The sequence below is a fragment of the Lygodium microphyllum genome, chromosome 13, assembly GCF_053477565.2.
Source record: "Lygodium microphyllum isolate KBCC chromosome 13, Lygodium_microphyllum_v1.1.10, whole genome shotgun sequence".
Taxonomy (NCBI): domain Eukaryota; kingdom Viridiplantae; phylum Streptophyta; class Polypodiopsida; order Schizaeales; family Lygodiaceae; genus Lygodium; species Lygodium microphyllum.
Genome location: NC_141147.1, coordinates 145,181,358 through 145,198,897, shown reverse-complemented (window position 1 = coordinate 145,198,897; position 17,540 = coordinate 145,181,358).

The following is a 17,540-nucleotide window of genomic DNA, read 5'->3' as shown; positions in this document are numbered from 1 at the left end:
GGGAGACAACATCAATAATTGTCGGAATGTGAGGTTTGGTCTAAAGGTATCTAGATCTCTAATTAGATCGTATTCCTTAATAGGATCCACTGGCTTCTCTAACCGGTTAGGGAATGGGGCAACACCCATTTTCATTTTCCCTCTTTCTTCCAACAGAGGAATTACAGGAACTTCTTCTGCCACTTGTGGCACTTCTTGCTCTTCTGTCTCCTGGACCTCTGGTCCTGTCTCTGTAACTGTCTCTGTAACTCTCTGTGGCACTGTAAGGCTCTGTACGGCACTGTTAGGCTCTGTTCTGTTCTGTTCTTCTGGTGGAAGATTGAACTTCACTGTTCTGGCAGGAGGGTTATTTTCTTTCTAGATAGGTGGTTCCTTCTGCTTTGCACGCGTGATGGCAGCAACTTCCAATTCCACCAAATTGGAGGTAGGCTCTTGGGCCTTGGCCGGACTATCAGTAGCACTGTTTTTCACTGGGGCTGGGCTTGGACAGTCTTTTGCAGTGTGGCCTTCTCCTTTGCATCGACTACATAAGGGCTTGTAATCCACTGACCTTCGAGGATTTGGACAATTTGGTGAGATGTGTCCCTTTTCTCCGCATCTGTAACATTCCACTTCTGATCTCTGACCATCGCCAGACTGTCTTCCTCTGTAACTTTGAGAGGGAAATCTTCTGGGTCCGAAATTAGGACCAAACTCTCTAGGCTTGGGTCCAATATCTTGTGTTGTCATTTTGGATTCCAGCAAGTTAAATCTTGCGTCTTCTTCCTTTCTTCTCCTATCATGCATCTCCTTCAGAGAGCAAATGTCCTCTGTATGATTCTTCCGCAAATAGTAGGAACAGAAGGCTCCAGGGATAGTTGGTTTTCGTGTACATTCAGTGGCTAAATGGCCTGCTTGATGACACTTACCACACCAAGTATTTGACCGCATCACATCTCTTCCTGCTCCTGCAACGTTGGATATGCTCGCTGTGTTTACTTTTAGCGTCTGTAGCTGCTCTGTAATCACATCCATCAACTCCTTTTTTATGTTTCCAACTGAGTTGGATAAATAATCCTTCAAGCTTTCTCCTCCGGACGTACTGGCAGGAGGGTTTTGAGGAGTCTCGGTAATCACTACATAAACGGGTTGGGCTGGTACAGAGGGATCTCTATTCTGGTTCTGATTCAGAGCTCCTGTTTGAACTGTTGGCTGTTGGCTCCAGTTGGTAGGATTCCACTGTTGCTGCTGATTTGACATTGAGGAAATTGGTTGGGACCATTGTTGTTGTGGGTGAACCACCATTTGAGGCATGGATTGTGGCCACTGTGGATTTGGTGCACTGTACTATGATACCGGGGGTATCTGTTGGTAAGGATAGGGCACAGTCCCTGGGACTGCATTTGGTGGGTACATCATTCTTGGCATCAGAGGAGGTAGGACTCCTCTTCCTGTATTCATCGCTAATCTAGCTTCCACTTCATCGTACAGTCTTGCTCCTTCTGTTGCAGCTTGCAGGGTGGCTGGTCTTTGCAGCTCCACAAACTTACGGACTTCTGGTTGTAATCCTCTGAGAAACACCCCCTTTTGAATGCCATCATCTAGATTATGATTAGTCCATCTCTTCAAGATGGATTCCATTCGTGAGACATAAGCTTCTACTCTTTCTCCAGAGGATTGACTTAGGTTCATAAATTCCTCTCGCATCCGCTCTTCAAAACCTTCACGCCTGAATTTAGTGAGGAAGGCCAACTTCAGGTCATCCCATGTGCCAAAAGTTCCTGGTGCTTGTCTCTCATACCACTGAAACGCCGCGCCCTTGAAAGTGGCGGGGAATATTGCTAACCAATGCTCAGGGGTTCTGGCATTGTTAGCCACACACGCTACCATAAACTCTACTGCATGAAGATCGGGGTCTTCATTGTACTCTCCCTTAAAAACTGGCAATGGGACTACATTCGCTGGTCTGTCATTAATATTTCCAGGACGGATCTAGCTTGGAAGTGGACCTCCAGCAGGAGGAGGAAGGGCTTGATGTGCCATTGGGACTTCTGTAAAGAGTTCCGCAAGGGCGTCAAAGGCGGCTTCTGCTGCGAGCTCGCTCTCGGCTTTGATTCTTGCTTTCTCTCTTCTCACGTACCTCTGGACTCGTTCTAACGCTTGCCTTTTTATTGCATCATTCATCAGGGGTGTGGCTCCACTATGTTGTTAGTGCTCCACAGAGGGTTAACAGAAGGCTTCAGTCTCTGGAGGACTCTCTTGCCAACATTTCTTCTACTTCTTTCTTTTCAATGTCCCTGAATTCTGCTTTCATGCCATTGCACAGAGGAAGGTATTCGGCTCTGAAAGTGTCAAAATGCATACGTCTAAGCATTGTGGTGGTGCCATTATCATAGTAATGCTAGCTTTTGATGGTTTCAACAGTGTATGTTGTGAAAAACACTCTGTCTACCAACTTCCAGTGGGTTGCCAATTGAACAAACAGAAGATTATCAGTACACCAAGCATCCCATGTATCTTGCTGTTGAGCGTCCACGAACAAATTCCAACTTTTTTCCTTCTTGTCTTTGTGAACCTCTACAGACCAAGACTCCTGAAGCTTCTTCACAATCTCCCACTTGATGTTGTCTGGAAACTTTTCAATGAATGCCAAACCTTCCATGGATGGTCATTCTCTTTGTTTCTGCTCTTCAGTTTGTTCCCAAACAGTTTGCTACCAAGATGCAAGTTTCTGCTGCTTCAATAGAAAGAGAAAACTGTCCACCACATAGAGCATGCATCATGCTGGTGATGTGTTTCCGCCATTGTGGGATGAACTTCTTGTGGAAAGTGGCTTTGATTATGAGGAATTCCAACTCTTCAGTGGAAGAAGGAACTTTACAAACATCCATTGAATTCTTCTCTTCTTGGCAATGCCATTTCCTTCATTTTTAGCCTCTTCTGGTGCTTGTTGATGGCAAGTTTCCCCGGCTACGCACAAAAAACATGGAGCCCCGAGAGGAACACCAAGGAAAAGGGAATTATCTTGCAAGAAAATCCATCTTGTAACATCAACAAGCTTGTTTATCATGTTTCATATGATCACAATGAAGAAAAGAACACCAGGCACAACAAATCTTCATGCAGCATCATGTAGATCTCCCACGGTTTTGATAGAATCAACCATATTCTTCAATATCTTCACAAAATCCATCAATAGAACAAAGAAAGAAAAGGAATACACCATCTTTGAATGGAAATACATCACATAGTATTCATCTTCAATATCTTCATAGTCTTCTCTCTCAATCTCTCATATACAATCACTCTGTTTGAGTAGAATTGGCTATCTCTGACTCTCTCTCTCTCTCTCCATCAATAATACATCATCTCCTCACTACAATCTCTCAAAAATCACTCTCAATAATCCTTCTTAGGTCGTGGATACCCCTCCCAAGAGGTATGTCTGATATGAAGAGTCACCAGAGCCACTACAGTGTCCTTTCATAGCTCACTACTGTCACTTCACTCTAGTCTTCACTTGAGTCTTTGGCAGCTACTTCTTTCAGCTCTTTTGCACTTGTATTCACCTCCTTCCAAGGCTAGAAAACTTTCCCAAGCTACACTCTCATCCACCAGAACACATACAGAAGCATACAGAACAGTCACAGAACAGTACCAGAACAGCTACAGTACAGAACAGAACAGAACAGAAACAGAAACATAGGCTCTACAGAAGATCATCAAAACCACATAACTCATTCTCAAATCATTCCAAACTCTCACAAACTATTTAATAAGCTTTCACAAGATCTCAATCTTCATCAATCAATACTCCATCCCTCCTTACAGAAGACAATCAGAACAAAACAGAACAAAACAGAGCAAAACAGAATAAAACAGAAGGTATACAGAACCAATCAGAACCTATCAGAACATCATAGAACCACCAACAAACAGCATGAACTTCCAAAACACAATCATTATCATCCAAAACACTCTCAAACCTTTTCCAAACCAATCAATCTTCTCATAAAATCAACCATTCAGCTCTCAAAAACAACAAAAATCAGCGAAAAAACAAGTCATTTCAACACTCAACATTGGTTACCTAATGTGTGCTTCCTAATCTTTCTTCTTCTTTCAAAGTGTGAACTATAACTAAGAGAAGGCCCTAGATTTTCAATGTGATGAAACTTTTCTGGTGTGCAAATCGGATGCTATATGCGTACGTAGAGAGCATCGAAAGGTCCCCAAGAACAAAGAGCTCTTCTTTAAGCTCAAAATTCAAGATAATATAATTACATGACATGAGGCAAAAAGACCAATTGGGTACAATCTCCCCCCATGCCTTATGTGAGCGCTCCACAAAGCATGTATTTATAAATTTATTCATCTCAAAGCTAAAAAATAGCCCAATTTTACAATTAGCATGCTTTAGCTTTTGTGAGTGCTTTTGTCCAAATAAAAAATAAAGCGGTTGGATGGCCCAAGTGTCGAACAATACCGAAATACAATGTCCAATAATGAATATTTAAATCATGTGCCCATGCACATACAAAATAATAGATATATATCAAGCGCTTCAATAAATAAGCGCGCCTAAATAAATATTAACACCACACCTTTAATGATAAGACACGCACCCATTAAAAATGATAATTTATTCTAAGTAACTTGAATACATACTATCGCCCAATGCTTCCCAACACCGCCACCGCTTGCTCTACACATCAATTGAAGTATTCACAATTGTTAGAAAATAATAAAATTAAACTGAAAAAAGTGAATACCTAACAATCTTCAGCTTACAAAATAAATAAATAGGTTGGAACTCTATCCTAACCTTAATTTAATACGAGTGTGCATTCAAAACTCATAAACGTCCATTAATTTAAATATGTATTTTTTGGAATCACCCACTTGCACATTAAATTAATGTGACACCTGAAAAGAACAGGCGTCCCCGTCGACTTCTCGTACAAGGAATCCACCTTGTGTACAAGCCCCGGAAAATAAATATAGTTTTACAGAATCCACCACAAAACCTCAAGGAATCCACCGTGGAATAAAAACTCACAGAATCTACCGTGGTCTCATGGAATCCACCATGGAATATGCCTCATGGCATCATACCCGCGGGATGGGATAGCGATTGTCCTCAATTGCTATTAGCTCAATGTGGAGCAAGCAATGAGGGGTAAGCACTTAGGTCACAAGCGTGCATCCATTGGGCCTCTTCAACAAGATGGTTTTTAAACTTTACCAAATATCTAGAATATCAACAGATAGTTCTAGTGGTCATATAATCAGTGTCAAGAATAGTTTCGGGTTCAAGGATTTCAGTTTCTTCTTCTAACAAATGAGGGTTTTCATAGACAAGGTGGATAGGTAATTGGCCTTTAAAAGGTCATAACAATCTGATATAAAAAGTATTGTGGATTTTCCATTGTTGTAGTAATTCTAATTTAATGCATTGTCATTGATTTTGTGAATGATTTTGAAAGGGCCATAAAATCTAGAAGCTAACTTTACAACAAGGTGTTTCTTAACACTTTGTAATCTTCTCTTTTCGATGCGTAACAAAACATAATCATCAACTGTGAAATTCATACCTTTTATTTTCTTGTTAGCTTGTTTTTTGTATAATTGCTGGGCTTTCGCAATAATGTCTTTGACTTCGGTAAAAATAGTAGTATGCATATTGGCAATATCATCAACAACTTTAACTGTGTTTAACAATGAGGTAATAGGTATAGGCAATCTATATCCATAAATGATGTAAAAGAGACAATTCTCACAGCAAAAAAAATAACTAGAAAATACAAGAACATACCAAATATGCCAAATAAACCATAGCTAAGGTGGCTAGGCATGAAAATATATTGCCATGAATGGCTAATAATCAAAGATGAATGTTGCAACAAGATACTCACCTCTTACTATGGTGGACATAGGTACACGCCCCTATGATAGGTGGGAGGAAGGATCCCTCAATCTTGTATTCTTGAAAATCGCAAAAAGATCCTTCACATGTTACATCCCCACCTTTTATACCAAACCCTAGCATATCCTCGACTAAGATATTTTATGCTTTATTACAAGCCATGCCAACCTAGTAGAGATTTGTCCTCAAATCTGAATTGGGAACAAATTATAAGGATGATTACAAGGATACCTTGAAGCCTATGGAATCATGCTAAAGTAGAGCTCTTATGTTGATGAAGAAATGACCATGTAAATGGAACACACTACTGTAAGTTGTCCAAAACAAGCTGTATACAAAATTGGCCATATCTTGAGCTAGAAGTGTCCGATTTCCATGTGCTATATATAGAAATGTAGAGGACAACATGTAGTATTTAGCCATGCTGTCAAGACAAAATTTTAATGAGGATAAGGCAATTAAATTTATGACAGGAAATTATTATAGCAAGCAGTTTACTGTTCTGCTCATGAACTATCCTCTTATAAAAGCCATGGAAATTACTCCAAATATGATGCTTGTTGCCAAGAAGATTCTTCGATAGGCAAACTTTTTCATTTGATAAGGTATTCCACAAGAATTCGGTTCCTTAAAACCTTCTCCCTCTTACCAATAATCTTTTCAGGCTCATAGATAATCAAACCATCATCATCCAAGGGAGGGAGTTCTTCAAGAACTTGGATTTGAGGACCAACATACTTTTTAAGCTGAGACACATGAAAAACATTATGAATTCTTGTACTTGAAGGTAAATCAAGCTGATAAGCAAGATCCCCAACTCGTTTGACAATGCAGTAAGGACCATAAAATCTATAAGCAAGTTTATTGTGCCCTCCTTAGAGAGAAGTATATCGTGACTTGGGAACCTTCAAGAATACCCAATCATCTTCCTCAAACTCCATGTGTCTTCTTTTCTCATCTGCATGAAACCCAAGGAGCATCCTCCCGATCTAGAAAAAAAAAATAGAAGTTCAAAATATAGCTCAGCTTGATCTTCCATAGCAATCTTCATGAACCACCATCCAAGTATGAGCCCAACTCATTTCCTACATCTAAGAAATAATTCAATGAACGGAAAAGACCTTTATTACCTTTATCCATTAATAAAACTTAGAAATAGAAAAGCATGAAAAACTTTAAAGGATATAAGGGGTTTTTGCATCTTTTGCATCTTGATTATCCATCCATTATAATCACCACCACAAATCTTCAAAAATATATATTCTTGAACAATTTGAATCTTCAACTACCATGACCCTACATAGAACAGAATAACCATCACACATAGACACTTAACACAAAACAACCATTTGAATGGCACCTCGAAAAGAGAGATATAATTATAAATTATCAAAAATACATCCATGGGTATTAATGAAGATGATCTCTCGTAAAATCTTGGTGGTTACGGAAACGATCCATAGATAGAGATTCATCTATAAAAGTCTTGGAAGGATTTTGAAAAAGATACATGCAATACATCCTCTCCACTAATACAAGATATCTACTAGGAAAATAGAGGACATGAAAGTACAATATATCCTCTTTTTTGAGATCAATAGCCACATTTACGTTCATGCACAACTTCGAGATTGACTTCTAATCGTTGTACGAATGCTGATGCATATACACCAGATACAAAGCAAAGTGAGCAGTCAGTCTCACTGAGAGATTTGAAGATTGAGAATACTGTTGAGAAAAATAAAGATAATTCTAAAAAGCTTGCCTAGTTGTTATCCATTCCCTTGGAATCAATGGTCAATTTGTTTGAAGTCATGTAAGAGAATAAGCTGAACTCCATCCTCGTCATTTAGGAATCTTATGATAAAAACCTATATAACCACTAACCAACTATGAAGATGAGGGATAGAGCTGGTAGAAGAGGGAAGAAGGATAAGTAAGAGATGATGAAGGAATGGGTAAGAAAAATCATAACATGGAGAATGAGCTAAAGAGAGATTAGTTGAGAATTTAGGGAAATTAGTTAAAAGGTTGTTAACAAGTATGCAGAAAAAGTGGAAAGAATTGTTGTGGATGGGGAAGGACAAGAAGAAGGGAAAAAAGCATGATCCTTAATAAAAGAACAATGAGTGAAAATAGGGATCTAAGGAGCACCTTAGGGTTAAAATAGAAGAGGTAAAATAACATGTGGATTAGATCGATAAAGTGAAAGATAGGTTTCATATCTATGGGCCATCAGCTGATAATAAGATAAACAAGACACTAATGGACGTAAAACAAATCTATGATGATAGGCATCAAAGAAAGATGAATCAAAAAGAGGTTGTTCAGAAAGGTTGGCTAAGAGGTCCACCCTTAGTTTTAGTTGGTTAGTATTTTGTACATCAGCAAAATCTTTGTTTTGATGCTAATTCATGATCACAGAATCAATCATTGTATGTCAAGAAGTTTCAAGACAATCAGCCACTTTGGAAGAATATGTTTGGAACACTTGATCTATCTGCAACTCCAAATGTCTATAACATACAAAATATCTTGTAATAATACTACATCCCCCACATACCAAGCTAAGTGTTCATCATTTGGGATCAACAAGTCACGTGTCGCAAGTACATCTAAGACATAAGCATGGTATGTATAGTTATAGAATCCTCAAAAACCATTCTAACCACTTCAATCAACAAATTAGAATACCAAGATCCACTCAAACCATTCTCTAGAAGAGGCAAATCCATCATCAACAACTTAATATAAAAGGCCAACTTTTGATGCTGATAATGAATAAAGGAGTTATCTCTGCTGAAGGAACAAACTCCTACAATTCCTCAAATGAAGACCAAAACAAATCCATTCTAGACTAAAGCCTTTCCACCTTGTCTTGGAATAAAGGGCATAATGTAGCATTTCTTTGAAGGGAAACTAAATCCGTAGGGGATAAGGAAGGAACTGGCTACACATAAGACTGCTAAACCTCTTCATAACAAGAAGAATAAAGCTACTGGATACACACAGTAACCAAGAGTTCAATAGAACTCTCGATATCTTTACTCAAAAAGGGAATTGTATCTCTTGTCACCAGACATTGCACAGAGGGAATGAGAATTTCCATAGTACCATCTCTATGTGCTCTGAAAAGATTTGGCATTATGAGGAAAGTAGGCAGCTACTTGCTAGATTGAAGGAGAATGGAAATTGGAGGAGTGGGAACTAATACTGATTCAACCACTCACTTAAGACACTTCCTCTGAATGAGTAGAGGAGGGAGAAGATCAACATCCTCAATGATAGCATCTTCATTTTCAGGAGGAGGAAGAGGAACCTCGGAGGGATCAATTGGTAGAGTGAGAAGTTTTGTTGCAGGGGGGCGGCATATGTCAGGAAAACAGAAAGGTAAGAACCAAATGTGGCATTGGTCACATTACCCCTTATGGCCCTAATAAAATGCTAATCCATATTTTTCTGGAGATATAAACTCCAATCAAGGGCAATTTCTTTCAGCACTATGAAGTAGGAAGCTATAAATAAGTCCCTCAAAAGGTAGTTAGAAGGGGTTTTGGTAGACACAAACTTGTCCTAAAGGAACAGATACAATTGCTTCGAGACAAGATTGAAAATCATGGATACACTAGCTCCTAAAGTAGTGATAACCCACTTAGGATCCAAGATATCCTGGGTATACTTCTATAAGAGCTTTAGAATATTCTAATTGAAGAACAATTGATGAGTAGTAGGAAAGGTTCCCTATGATATAGTAAAGAAAGAGCTTTTCCTAGGCTCTTAGGCGTTGTTACGCGAGCGGTGGTTGAGAGCAAGCCTCACACGAGACGTTAAGGAGTGCCGGTTGGGGTAATTGACTTCGTCAAATGCACAACAAAACTTGAAAAATTCAAATATTCGATAATACACCACAAGCCACATATAAAAACAAGACAAAACATAATGCCTCTTGAAGCTCAAAACAACTAAAAACCCAAATGTGAGTAGAGCATCACACAACCACAACGCAACGAAAATACCAAAAATTCGAAAAAAAACCAAGTGAGATATATTTTCGTACCTTAACAACCTTGAGCCGATGCTCGGCGCTTGGATACCCAAAAGCTCCAACTTCCAAATTGGCATGACAAGAGCTCACTCTATAATGCGACCCTCCACTCTCCTCTCTCACAAAATACAATTATAATCAAGGGGGAAGGTCCTTAACTTTCGAATCTCCTCTCCTTATATAATTTTCTATCCACACTCACATACATTAGGCTTTTTTGCTTTTAGCTTTTGGCTTTTACTTTTCTACTGCTTTTTACTATTTTCGTTTTTTCTGCGCTCTATGCCTGTTTGCAACTTGTTTGAATCATAACTTCGTCATTTGAACTCCAAATATAGTTGTTTGAGTACTCAAACGATCGGAACATATTTGATCGACAAGTTTACGCGGGCAGAATTACATAAATCTATTAAAAAATAGACAAAAATATTGATTTTCATAAATCGCATCTTTTTTCTTCATCTTTTATCTTGGATGACTTATTCCCTTCCTTGGCCTATTATTCTTGTAATTGCACACACTTTCAGTACACATGTCCTCTTTTTCTTCAAGAAATACTCGCTGACGATATAAAGCGTACGATCTTTTCCTTTGATCCTTGAGTCTTCAAAATAAACATCTCTGGATATGAACCTGCTTTTTTATGCAGTGTGTCCTAGTAAGAATATAGTTTTTTGAAATGAATTCCGTGCCCAATCATTCATGATTTGAAAAAATATGAAGTGTTGGATCCATGATATGTAACCAATCAATCAATGCTACACATAAAAGTAATGTATGCATTGAAGAAATTGTGCTTAGTCTATCTACATGTGATCGTGTGTCATGCAAAATGCAAACAAAATTTCTTGATTAATTTAAAATTCCTTATCCTCACCTCTCAACTCTCATAAAAAAGATATGATATACTCTACTTCACCCATCCAAAATCTCACAATCACTCTAGAAAATGATGGTCCTCAAGATATTGACCAGATAAGAACAACCCACCTCACAATTGGTGGCATCCTTCACGACCCTCTAACTCACCTAATCTCCTTAAACACTCAACCAGAGGTTTCTAACTTTTGTGATGAGCATCCCAAATATCGTGCGTGCAAGAAATGTGTGTGCTCAATGACAGGTGCTCTCTCATGTGCGCATGCATCTAAAACTTACTGCATATAGTTGCAGTGGACCTCATGCCGCCGTGCTAGTGCTCAATGATGGTGCAAAGCGTGCGTAATCCCAACCCATAAGAATAGGAGACGACCCCCGAGTGTAGTGCATTAATAAGTGCAATGTGAAATGCTCGTGAATCCATTATCCCCGTGATGTGCAAAAGTCTCGACAAGAAAACATACCTAGCTCCTCAATGTTCTGTAGACAAGCACAAGCTTCATCCTGTTCAAAAAGTACCAAGCTCGACAAAGGCTATCAAGTTTCACACAAATCAAACAAAATGACAGAAACAAATCCTAAGCTAGACAAACACAAAAAATCCAATTACGAAATAACAAAACAAATTGTCACGCAAACAACTAAATTAGCAAGAATCAAACCTAACTACAATTTGACTAGGGCTTTTGAATTTTCAGAAAAACACTTGACAGTGTCATATGGATAACTATACTATGAACATGACCATATCTCTTATTCTACGAGGCTAAAAATAGATCATACACATCAAAATCATTTGGGATAAGTGGTAATGAAAGTGTCATAAATTTGGATAACCCCACCTTAACAATAAGATATGAATCCAACAACAGTGAATAATCATGCGAACCAAAGGAACATACTAGATTGGGGAAGGAGTATGAGGTGCCATGCACATGTTTCACACACACTCCATACTCACACTACACAGATAACCACAAGGAATGTCTACAAAACACTCAAAATAACAATAGATAAGATCTTGACTACAAAAACTCACATAGACCTAACCGATTGTTTGACCACTCCAATCAAACCACATGCTTAAAAAGTTCGGCATGACCTCTGTACTTATGTGACTGAAAGCTTCATGTTAGGCACATAAACAAGTACCCAATATCCCAATTTTAGGAAGAAAAGAAAGAGGATACACATAGTATCCCTAAATCCAATCAAATGACCAACAAAAATATTGGACTAAACTAAATCAAAATTGATTGATAACCAAACCTCAACTGACTAAGATGGTCAATAGAGCAAAAGCCTTACGGCATGGTGCAAAAGATATGGAGTTTTAGAATTGAAGAACCCTATACACTCTTGGGATTTTTTTTTAAATAACAAAGATTCCAATGATGCCATTTGGATTGGCCAAAAGAATAGGTTCTTATATTAATCGATTGTTATTATACAAGAACTTTTGTATTGCTCATGCAAATATTTGATCTACCAGAAACCAAAGGATTCATTGTATCTATAATAAATAATGCATAAATAACCATGATTGTTGTCTCAAGGACTACCATTCATGTTTCTTTGGCGTAACTACAATTTTGATAGTTTTAGGTATGATTGAAATTTTTATTATTATAATGATTTTGTATTGGTTATTTTAATGTGTTAAATGTATAATTGACCCAAGAATAAAAGTTTTGAGAGGGGTCTAAAACGGATTATTATCTATAAGAACTTTGACTCACAACCACATCACCCACCCCATGTAGTAACACTTCATTGAAAAGGGAATGGTGTAATGTGAGGAAAAGGGGGGAATTTAATTGAATGTTTGTTTTACAAATTAATTATCAAGCAGTGAAATTTTATTAGGTGATAAACCTTAATAAGAAAACATCAGTTCATTCTATCCATTTCAAATAAACTTATTAAGTTTTACAATGCTTATTAACATCCTTGGACTACCTGCCGACTCAGGGTCTCTAAATGCAAGTTTTTTTTACAAAATAATGTGTGTACAACACATTTTTTTTAGTGCGTGTACTTGTGACAGTGGGTTCATTTTATTATAAATTAAAAATGTGTGTTTTAGGCATGAAGTATGTGCTATGTGAAAATTTCTTGGATGCTCATTTCAATGATTCATAATTATGGAGGAAATTTTCTAAAAAATTTGGTAAATTTTTAGATTTTTTTCTAAATTTTATGATTTTGTAAGGATTTTATTATTTTTTAATTTCAAATTTTATTTATTTGTTTTACATTTTATAATTTTTATTGGTAATTTTCTATTGAAAAAAATAATCCCATTTTCTAAAGAAATTTTTTGATTTTTTATCTTTTATTTTCATGTAATTTTTTCATTTTATTTGAATGTTTAATGGTTTTTGGACATTTGTTAATGTTTTCATGTTTTTTAAAATTTGAAAATGTGGAAAATAGGGTATTTGATCGTCGATTGTGTTTGGCTACGTGTGAAGGGCTGCAAGCTCACCATCATGTAAAAAAAACCACACGCGCATTCTCGCACATGAACGATTGCGACAACGACCACACGAACTGTACCCCACGTGTGAACAACCACACAAGCGGATTCGAAGGTGGAGAAAGGGCAAATTTTTTTAACTTGAAAGGGGGTGGATGGGGGTGAGGTATATATATATTTGTTGTTCAATGGGACGAGTAGGGGAACATAGGGATTTGTATGAGAGGAGAACAAAGGGTTTTGGTTATTTTTTGTTTTTTGTTTTTTTTGTTTGGTGTCTTTTTTTTGTAAAAATTAAGGGGGGATAAGGGGTTTGGTGTTGCGGAGGGGGAGGGGGGGAGGCACAATAGGTGGGTGGTTAATGGGGAAAGGTGGGGTTGGGTGGGCAAGGAAAGGGTTGCGGGGGAGCGGGGGGTGTGGGAATGGGGGAATGGGCCGGAAGGAGGGCGAGGAGGCAACAGTAGGATGGGCGATCAACAGACGCGCGGGGCGTGAGAGTCCATAGTGCCGCGCATGGGCGGCACCAGTAGTAGCAGCAGCTGTGGACATTCGCGATGATAGGCAACGGTTGTGTGGACGGTGATGAACGATGAACCGTGGCGATTCAGTGGGTCTTCGACGGCGAACGAGGCCCGACATGCATAGAGAAGCGAGGAAGGAGGAAGAGAGGAGGAGGGGAAGAGGAGAAGAAGAGGGGGGGAGGTGGGGAGGAGATGGAGGATGAGGGAGGAGAAGAAGGGAAGCATTAGGGCCAAAAACACTTCAAAAACTGCACTTGTAAGAAAGTGGTTAAGTTGCTAATTAGTTGAGGTTTAGGAAGAATAAAACCTCTAAATTTGGTTGTCTAGATGTGATTAATGAGAGAATATTTGGTTCATTGAAGAGGTCGGCCATTAATTGCCCTTATCTTTTAATCCAGGTCAGGGGTCACCTTTTCGGCCGTTTTTGTCTTGGAACTCGAGAGATTTTGTATTTTCGAGATTTTTATACGAAATTCGCATTTGTTTGCTCCTGCGTTTTCTTTCTACACACTATCCTCTTTTGCCATTCTTTTTGTTGCACTTGCTTCCTATCACTGTGAGATTCGTGCTCGGTTCATTTGCTAGAATGTCTAGCAATACCTCTTCAAATAACATAGGTGCAAGCACACGTAAATACAAGCTAACTGTTCAGCTAGATCCGATTTACACATCTTGGAGAAGTATACATCATCGAGTATTGATAGATGAGATCGAAACCAACAGGTTGCGAACACAAGGAATGAAGCAGATAGATTTGTGGGTGGACGGAAATATTTATCCCAGGGATCCTTGTACAGGTAAACCACCTCCTTCTTTCAATGTCCATGACTATATAAGATATGTTGAAGAAGGTTACAATGGGATGCTTGGCTATTGTATGAGATTATACTCTGCATCTTACACATATATAGCTCAAATGCACGAAATGAAAAAAGCACTAGAAACTACACTGGTGCACAGATTGGATGCTGTATGCTCGCGTAGTGAATGCCGGAAGGTCCCCAAGAACAAAAGAACTCTACTTTTTGCACAAAATTCAAGGTAGACACCATGCATGACATGAACAAGAGACCAATTGAGTGCAGTCTCTCCCCATGCCTTGTGTGAGCGCTCCACAAAGCATGTATTTTATGTATTAATCATCTTCAAGCTCAAATAATAGCCCAAATTACAAAATAGCACGCTTTTGGCTTTTGAGTTTGCTTTAGCACAAAATAGAAATAAAGCTAATGAGTGGGCGCCCAAAGAGTCAAGCACACTCAATACAATGTCCAAATACAAATATCATAATCGTGCGCCCATGCGCATACAAAATAATAAATAAATATCCAATGCCTTAATAAATAGGCGCGACAAAATATAGGTGTCATGCCTAAGGTATGCGCCTATCAAAATATAAGTGATAACTCGAATATACGCTATCCTCCAATGCTTTGCTTTGCCACTGCTACTATCTCTACACATTAACTGAAGCATTCAAAATCGTTAGTAAAATAATACAATGAAACCAACAAAAGTGAGTACCTAGCAGTCTTCAGCTACATAAATAAATCAACTGGTTAGAAATCAATCCTAACCTTAATTTATCACGAGTGCACACTCTAAACTCATAAACATTTATTAATTTAATATGTATTTTGCGGAATCACCCGCTATGGAACCACCCATGTACACACTAAATTAATGAAACACTCGAAAAGGATAGGCATCCCCATCAACTTCTCGCACAAAGAATCCACTTTGTGTATGAGCCCCGCTCAACAAAGTTTACGGAATCCACCATAAAACCTCACGGAATCCACCGTGGCACGGAATCCACTGTGAAATATGCCTCCTGGCATCATACCCCCGGGGTATGTAGAATATTTAAGTTCAAATGGTTTCAGTTTACAACTAGAATAGGCTATGGGATGATTATCTTGCATAAGTACAACTCCTATTCCAGATCCGCTAGCATCAGTAACTACTAAAAAGAATGGTCTATTAAAATCAGATAGTTGTAATACAGGAGCATGGGTTAATGCATGTTTCAATAAATCAAAAGATTTCTGTTGATTATCAGACCAATAATAAACAATAAATTTCTTTTAAAGTTTAGTCAAAGGCAAAGCAAGTAATGAAAAATTTCGTACAAACTTCCTGTAAAAACTAGCAAGACCTAGAAAAGAACGTAACTCATGTACATTTTTGGGTATAGGCCAGCTCAACATTGCTTCTATATTCTTAGGGTCAACCTTAATACCTTCTGATGACACAATATGACCTAAATATTCAATTTCTGTTTGAAAGAACTCACTCTTTTTCGAATTAGCATACAATTGATTATCTTTCAACAACTTGAAAACCAAAGACAGATGTTCATAATGCTCTAATTTCTCATTTTTACTGAATACCAAGATATCATCAAAGAATATTATAACATAGTGCTAATATTTCAAAAATATGCGATTCATCATTCTACTAGATGTAGCAGGTGCGTTAGTCAATCCAAAAGGCATCACTAGAAATTCATAATGACCAAATTGTGTTCTAAATGCAGCCTTGAATATGTCAGATTTATCTAATCTCACCTGATGATAATGAGATTTAAGATCTATTTTACTAAATATGACAGAAGCTTGTAGTTTATCCATAAAATCATCTACCCTAGGAATTGGATATCTATTCTTTACAGTAATCTTATTTAGGCCACGATAATCAGTGCACATATGATAAGTATTATTCTTCTTCTTTACCAACAAAAGAGGTGCGCCAAATGGAGAACTACTAGGTCTAATTAATCCTCTGTTTAATAATTTCTCAACTTGATTTTGAATTTCTTTCTGCTCTATCTGGTTATGCCTATATGGTGCTTTACAAGGTGGTTGTGTACTAGGAATTAAATCTATTTTGTGGTCTTCAGGACGTGAAGGATGTAGTCCAGGTGGTAAGTCTTTAGCAAAACAATCTTTAAATTGTGTAAGGAATTCTTTATGCCTAGGTTGCATATGTTTTTCTTTAGTTTGAAGTTCATTGACCCAAATTAGATAATATTTACTACTTTTGCATAATGCATATTTAGCTTGAGTATGAGTAAGCAGTGGGAAAGCATTAGATGCGTGCATACCATACAATGTAATGTGTTTTCCTTGAAAATGAATTTTAATTGAATGCATGGAATAATCTATATCACGATTATGCTGATGATGCCAAGGCATACCTAGGATAATATCACTAGACTGTAACGATACAACTAGAAAATTCATTCTTTCAGTGTATTCGCCAATTTGAATTTCTAAATCATACACCTCTTGTGTTCCATTATACCTTGTGCCTAAAAATGCTGCTTTAATGTGATAATGCGTAGGAACAGTTTGTAATTTCAATTTTTTCACTAACTTTGCAGAAATAAAATCATGTGTACTACCATCATCATGCAAAATAATCTTTTCTTTTCCATGTACTAAACATTTCATTGTCAACAAAAAATGTGGAGTTGGCATACCTGGTAAAGTATTCGAAGGAGTAGTAATGTCGTCCTCATCTTCCGTAAAGTCAGGCATTTCTTCATGTTCTTCATCTTCCATTGCTCCAAGATAGTTGATATGGACAGGTGGCTTCTTCGATTGGCAATTGGCTACTAGATGTCCAGGTTGATGGCATTTGTAACACACTATAGGTTTGGCTTTAGATACATTGTTTGCAATGGCAGGAAGTCTAGGAATATTAGGA